Source organism: Nicotiana sylvestris, chromosome 7 (genome assembly GCF_000393655.2).
Source record: "Nicotiana sylvestris chromosome 7, ASM39365v2, whole genome shotgun sequence".
Classification (NCBI taxonomy): domain Eukaryota; kingdom Viridiplantae; phylum Streptophyta; class Magnoliopsida; order Solanales; family Solanaceae; genus Nicotiana; species Nicotiana sylvestris.
In genome coordinates, this window is record NC_091063.1 from 12,893,546 (window position 1) to 12,900,547 (window position 7,002).

Genomic DNA, 7,002 nt, shown 5'->3' on the forward strand with positions numbered 1-7,002 from the left:
AGGAACAAAGCCTGGTCAATATTTCATTTCGCCTCAAGCCAAAAGTGTACAAATGTGTACCTTGAAATGGCAGTACAAGAAGAAAAGAAGGAGTCAGCAGCAGTAATAACACAGCAATAGCAAGTTCAGCAACACCGTAAAACCAGTAACAACCAGTAGAATAACCCAGTAACAGATTGAAAAATCAGCAATACCAAAGTGCAATCGCGTCAAAGCAGAAGAGAGACGGATACAAGATGCAGTAGTTTACTGATTTTGAATAACACCCGAGGAAAGGCAAACGGAAATTATTGAAGTGAAAGTTCAAATTGTCTTTCTCTTTTACTCTCAAATTCTGATTTCTCAAAATTCAGTCAACTCTCTCAACTTTTTTCTTCTTCTAAAAGTCTCTTCCTTTCTCTCTCTCTAAGTCAAAGTCTTTCTCCTCTAAGTCTCAAAGCCCTCTCTCAAGTCTTGGTCCCTAAGAATGTGTCAAATGACCCTATATATAACAAGACTCTTGTCTTGAACCCCTAACCCAAAATATTCCCATCATTGCATGCTTTGCTTCCCACTTTCTTAAACAAATGAATTACTCTCCACTATTTTGTGTCTTGTCCCCCACTATATTAAGCTAAAGAATTATTCCCAACCCATTATGTCTTGTCCCCCATGCCTAACATAAACAATTACAATATTCCCCCCACTACATTATATTAAATAATTATATCAACCCTACCCCATTACATCTTGTCCCCCATGCTTAACATAAAGAATTATTCAAAATGTTCAATTCCAAAACTACCCCTCCGAGCTTATTGCAATTACCATTTTACCCCTGAACGTACTGCAATTTACCAAACTACCCCCTCAACTATAACCAATTCACCTAATCAATTCCAGCCTAAATATAGCAAATATGACCAATTTCTAAACAAATTCAAACAACAAATTCAAACTAAATGATGAACAACAAAGAAACAATTAAAATTATTTTGGTTGAACAATATTTTTTAACAACAAACAAACCTACTTTCAGATTCAACAACAACAACAACAAACAAGTATATTCAGATTTCTAAATTCAATAATCATTTGAACTTAAAATTAAATCTAACAACATTACAACCAACAATTTCTATATTAAAACTAAACAAGATCATGAAACAAACTGAAGAAATAATCAAAAATGATAATCAACAAACAAGAAGATCAAACTTATACTAATTTCGGATTCAAGAACAATCAAACAAAGTATGGACATAAATGAAAAGATTCAACAACAATAACAAGCAAGTTTCATTCAAATTCGAATTAAACTCGAATTAAGCTTAAACAAAACAAATAAACATATTCAAATCACTAAACTTCAAATAATCAGTTGAGCTTTTAAAATTAATTCCAACAAAATTATAACAAAGATACATTGAATCCAAAAAAAATTAAAAACCAAAACAATAACTTCACATTAAATCACTGAATTAAAAACGAACTTCAAACAAAATAAACACGAATTAAATCTGTATTAAACAACAAAACATGACGGATTCAAACGATTTAACCAACGTTAACAATTTCTGAAAAAATACATAACAACACATGAAACAAACTGAAGAAATAATTAATTAAACTTCAATTTAAATCTAACAACTTTAAACTAACAATTTCACATGAACAAACTGAAAAATTAACAAAACAATGAACACGAACAAAACAAAAATCAAACATTTACCGATTTTAGATTTGAGAATATCAAAAACAAAATACGGACAAAAGTGAAACTAAAAATCCACTAACCGGATCGAAACAACGAACAACGACTGACCAACGACGAACTCGAACTAAGTATGGACTGTTTTGATGACCCCAACCAAAACTCGAACAAACGACGACGAAGATGATCCTAAGAAACAACTGAAAGAGGTGAAGCAGAAGACATGGCCATGGCGGCGATGAAGTAGTAGCAGCAGGCGACGAGGGACCAGGACGCGGAGCAAATGCTCGACGAGCTTGACGCAGCCATGGTAGAAAGAAGAGAAGCAGCAGCGACAACATCGATAAAGCTGGACGATGCAGCAGCGACAGCAGCGACAGCAGCCATGGCGAACAGTGAAAACGCAGCAGCAGCTGGAGATTTTCGGCCTTGGGAGCTCAAGGGTGTTCTCCTGTTTTTTGAAGGAAATGAAGCAATGGTTGTTTGGCATGAAGAAGAGGGTTGTTCACGAACAGAAACAACAATGACATGGAGGTGAGCTCGCTAGTGGACTGGTTCGTTAGCTGCTATGGAGAAGATGAAGCAGAAGGGTCGTTCATGGCTGGTCGTTCATGGTGATGAAGCAGCGGGGTCGTTCATATTGTTGGGTTTGTCCGGAGATGAACAACGAAGCAGAAGGCAAGGTGCTAGGGTGCTGTTCGTCGAGGAAGACAGCCATGGGAGCTCGAGCTCGAGCTCGACGACGAAGAAGAAAGCAACCTGCTTGGCTTTTGGTTTGGAGCTCTATGTGTGTGTGTTTATGTCGAAGAAGACGATGCAAGGGCAGCCATGGATGGGGCGTGAGGAAGCTTGGAGAAGATGGAGAGAAAGAGGGGGGCGGATGTCTTTAGGTTTTTAGGGTTTTTTGTTTTATAAAATGTAAGATAGGGGGTGTTGGGTATCTTTGGGGTTATGGACCGGGTCGACCCGGTTTGAAATGGACCGGGTCATGGGGAAGGTTGGGTATCTTTAGGCCTGTGGTTTGAAATTGAAGAAGAGGCCCAATTCCGATTTTCTTTATATTTTTGCTCTCTTTTCTTCTTTTATTTTCTAAAACTAAATTCTAAAAATCCTTAAATTATTATATAGAACTAAATTAAGTTATAAAATTGCAAATTAACTCCCAATAACAATTAACGCACAATTAAGTAATAATTAAGCATAAAATTGTACAATTGGACATTAAATGCTAAAAATGCAAAAGATGCCTATTTTTGTAATTTTCAATTTTTGTAAAACAAACTTAATTACTAACAATTGTAGAATTAAATCCTACATGCAAAATGCGACATATTTTTGTATTTTTTATTAATTTAACAAATAAACATGCACAGACAAATACAAATAATTATCCAAAAATGTCACAAAAATTCTCAAAATTGCACACCAAGGAAAATCATTTTATTTTGAATTTTTTGGGAGTAATTCTTTCATAGGGCAAAAATCACGTGCTTACAATGATTTTTATTTGTTGTGCAAAGTTTGTGGAAGGAATTGTGACCTATGAGCATTGAGGAGAGTTGACTCAAGTTGTATAATGAATTGTGAAAGTATAAGTGGTAATTGAACCCTTGCAGCATTGACTCAAGTTATAAAGTGAGTTGTGAAGTCAAGGTGAAAAAGAGAAGAGAATCACTATATGGACTCCCTTGTCGGGATATTGTATTGTTTTGATGTTGTCCCTTGCCGGGACTTATTGTTGAATTATTGTTCCCTTGCCGGGATTCTTGTTGCAATTTCATTTGTTTCCTCGCCCTATTGTTTGTGATTGTTGTATGGGTGAGGAGGAGAGTTAAAGCACGAAGGGTAATGTCGTGCATTGTTTTTGTGAGGAAAGAGTGTAAAACACGAAGGGTGATGCCGTGTATGATTTGTGAGGAAAAAGTGCAAAGCACGAAGGGTGATGTCGTGCCACACGATGTACCATTCCGTGCTGATTATATTGATTATTTGGTGAGCAAAGAGAGTAAAAGCACGAAGGGTGATGCCGTTCACATTTTCATTATATGATCGTTTTGGTGAGGACGAGGGTAAAAACACGAAGGGTGATGTCATGCATTTATAGATTTCTAGTTCTTTGTTGATATCCGAGATATATTGTTTCATTCGTTTACTTGTTTTCTTTCTATTTAGAATTGACATCTCCCCTGCAGCATGCTACCGCTCCCATATTTAAATGTTTATTACTGTTCTTCTTTTCCACTATATATAGTTGAATTGTACAGATTTATTTAGTAGTCTGGTCCTAGCCTCGTCACTACTTCGCCGAAGTTAGGCTAGGTACTTACCAGCACATGGGGTCGGTTGTGCTGCTACTACACTCTGCACTATGTGCAAATTCTGGATCAACTTTAGGACCGTAGTTTGGAGGCTACCTTCAGTCCACGCGGAGATCTAAGGTAGACCTGCAGGCATTCACAGGCCCTGACGTCTCCCTCAATCCCTTATTTCCTGTTTCATTTTCCTTAATCCAAAAATAGTGTATCGTTATTTTTTCAGACTTTGTATGTAGTAAATCTTAGACCGTATGTGACACTGTGACACCAGTTCTGGGTGGTTAAGGCTTAATCAGTTGTAATAGTTACATGTTCAGATATTTTATTGCTTTCTTCCGCTATTCTAAATTTTTCCGCTATTTACACGTTTTTGTTTATAATGGTTAAAGAGTATAAATGAGTAAAACGGTGGTTTGTTCAATAATTGGCTTGCCTAGCTCACATTAGTAGGCGCCATCACGATTCTCGAGGGTGGAAAATCTGAGTCGTGACATAAAAAATAATAGCCCTAGTATAATTATCTCACACAGTTATCCTAGCCCATATGTCCAATTTGATAAGGTATCTATTATGATTCTGAGATGGATTGTGAATAAAATTTTCATGACGTCTTTTTTTTGTCAAGCTTGGGAGGGAATATCAATATGTATGGCATGTAAATAAAAGTTTTCTACTGTAATTCTCACCATCTACTTTGGTCTTTTCAAATAAATAACTTCTTAAGGAACATCTTCCATTGGTGCTATTAGGTTATGTTCGAGGAGGAGAGAGGCTCTTCTGACTAAAGCAAAAAAGGGGTGAGCTTGAGAGTTGATCTTCTTTCAGCTGAGAGAGATGCTAGCATTGAATGAAGGTGATTCGCCAGTATTTGGAATAAAGAACCTTCTATAATGAAGAGTAGGATGTGAGGGAAGTCTAGTCGACTAAGAGAAGAGAAAGAGGAATGTACCTACCAATCCAATAAGGAGATAGAGTGGAAGAGAAGGGAACCTTATTCTTAGTCAAAGTCTATTCAATATACCCCCATAGTCTAGTGGTTAGGACACCTCTCTTTCAAGGAGGCGGCGGGGATTCGAATTCCCCTGGGGGTATGGGTACTACGAAAGGAAGTTGATCACGGAGAGAAGGGCCTTTGTCTGGTTCAGTTTCACTCTGAAGAATGTCCTTTTATCTTCCTATTCCATTCTTCCTATCCTACAGGAAAGAAAGCTCTTAGCGCACAAAGCGAAGGTAGGCCTTCTTTTCTTTCAATACTAGCTAGTAGTGAAGACTCTTCTTGCTCACCTTTCTGGGATAGTTTCCATCATCGTCCTTAGTTAGCCGACGCCTCTCTCTTCTCCTTTCTTTACAGAAGCGGATTCGAAAGCGCAAACAAAGCCGCAAGAAGAAAGCCTAAAGGCACAATCAAGGGAAGGCTTGGACAGCTGCCAAAGGGCTTCCCTTAAGGGACCTATTATACCACTTCCCGGAATAGAAGACAAGAAGGAGTTTTGACATCACTCGTGACACAAGAAGGTCAGCTCACCAAAGGGGGGAAGAAAGGTCAGCACTTGAGAGGCTTGCTGTGGGAAGAAATGTCAGCACTTGAGAGGCTTGCTTCGGTAGGAGTCAAAAAGAAAAGGCTCAAGAAGGAACTGTACTCGAAGAATGGAAAGGCAGGCTGCGAAGGCGCTAATACGATTGTTCTCGAAGCAAAGGACCATACAATTACCTTTTCCTTATATAAATAATAAATAAAAGTAACAAGGTTCTGAAAGAAAGACAAGCCTTAAGGCAACTAAAGCTAGGAAGCTAGGTTAAAGTTACTAGTCTTTCTTATCCGAAAGCAAGCAAGACAACAAGGGAGGTTTTCCTGATGTAAGCTCCCTGGGTACGGTTTCAGAGTTTATGTAAATGCCCTATCTTCAAAGGAAGCTGCTGACTTAAGGTATCCCCTGATCCGACTCAGAGTTTTTCTTACTACATAGGCGGCTAAACGAAGCCCCAGTCTTGATTTGTCAAACGTCGGAATCAGTCCACAAATGACTTACTTCTTCAAATTAGATCCCTTCCATCGGTCGCATCTGCCCTGTCTCAATCGGTCGAGCTGTATCGGTCAACTATCCATTACCTGATAAAATGATCTTTTCCGGTAAAAAAATGATCTTTCCCTTGTGTTTCATCGAGTTGGGTGCTGCTTCCTTCTCCTAGTTTTGTGTGTCTTTTTCAAAGATCTCAATGTATTTCAGATTCTGCTTTCATCTGAAGATGAAGGAGACATCATTAGTTGCCGAAAGATAAAAGGGTGCTGCATGTATAAGTCCAAAAGAGCTATGATGACTCTCGAAATGGAATTGGAATAGCAAGACGGGATAGGGCTGGCACATTAACAGGATATTCAACCGGGGCCTGGCCATCCTTCGTTTGCGGTCGGCGTTCCGGCTTTGTCCGTCGAAAGTTGAATATGTGAATAAATTCATTAAGTCTTAATGCCAATGTCGGCCAATAGGCTTAAAAACAAAAAGAAAATGGAATGGCATACACCCATTCCAATAAGGTAAATGGAGGCTATGAAGAAAAATCAAATAGAAAGAATTACAAAAGAGAAAAAGAAAGTAACTCCAGAAATAAGCTCCAACAAGCCCTAAAGTCTCTTGCCGCCTAAAACTCTGCCAAGAGAGCGCTGCAATCCTTTATTTCTGGAAAAGACCCGTATGCCCACAGATCAACGAACCGGAGGCCTGGATCCGGTATCATAAGTCATATCGTTTCTACTTTTTCGGGAAAACAGGTTTTCGGGTATCTAGGCCCGCCACTTTATTATATGATCTTTTATTGACTTCAAAAAGTAAATTTTTTTCTTTTTCTCGGGCCGACTTCATACATTCTATTACTTATAGAAATAGTCATGCCGCTTCCTTTCAAAAAAGTGCACAGTCGCCTCTTTTGCGGGGGAAAGATCCTTGTTCTTCCTTTCACTTCCTTTCTCCAACTCTGACTGCACCGGGATCCGGG

At 38.6% G+C, this 7,002-nt stretch overlaps 1 non-coding gene across 1 annotated transcript; it reads left to right on the top strand.

Annotated features, from left to right (window-relative positions):
• Positions 1-5,027: 5,027 nt before the first annotated feature.
• On the top strand, positions 5,028-5,099 carry TRNAE-UUC (transfer RNA glutamic acid (anticodon UUC)). The gene has a single exon. It is a non-coding gene; the product is annotated as a tRNA-Glu (tRNA).
• The last annotated feature ends 1,903 nt before the right edge of the window (positions 5,100-7,002 follow it).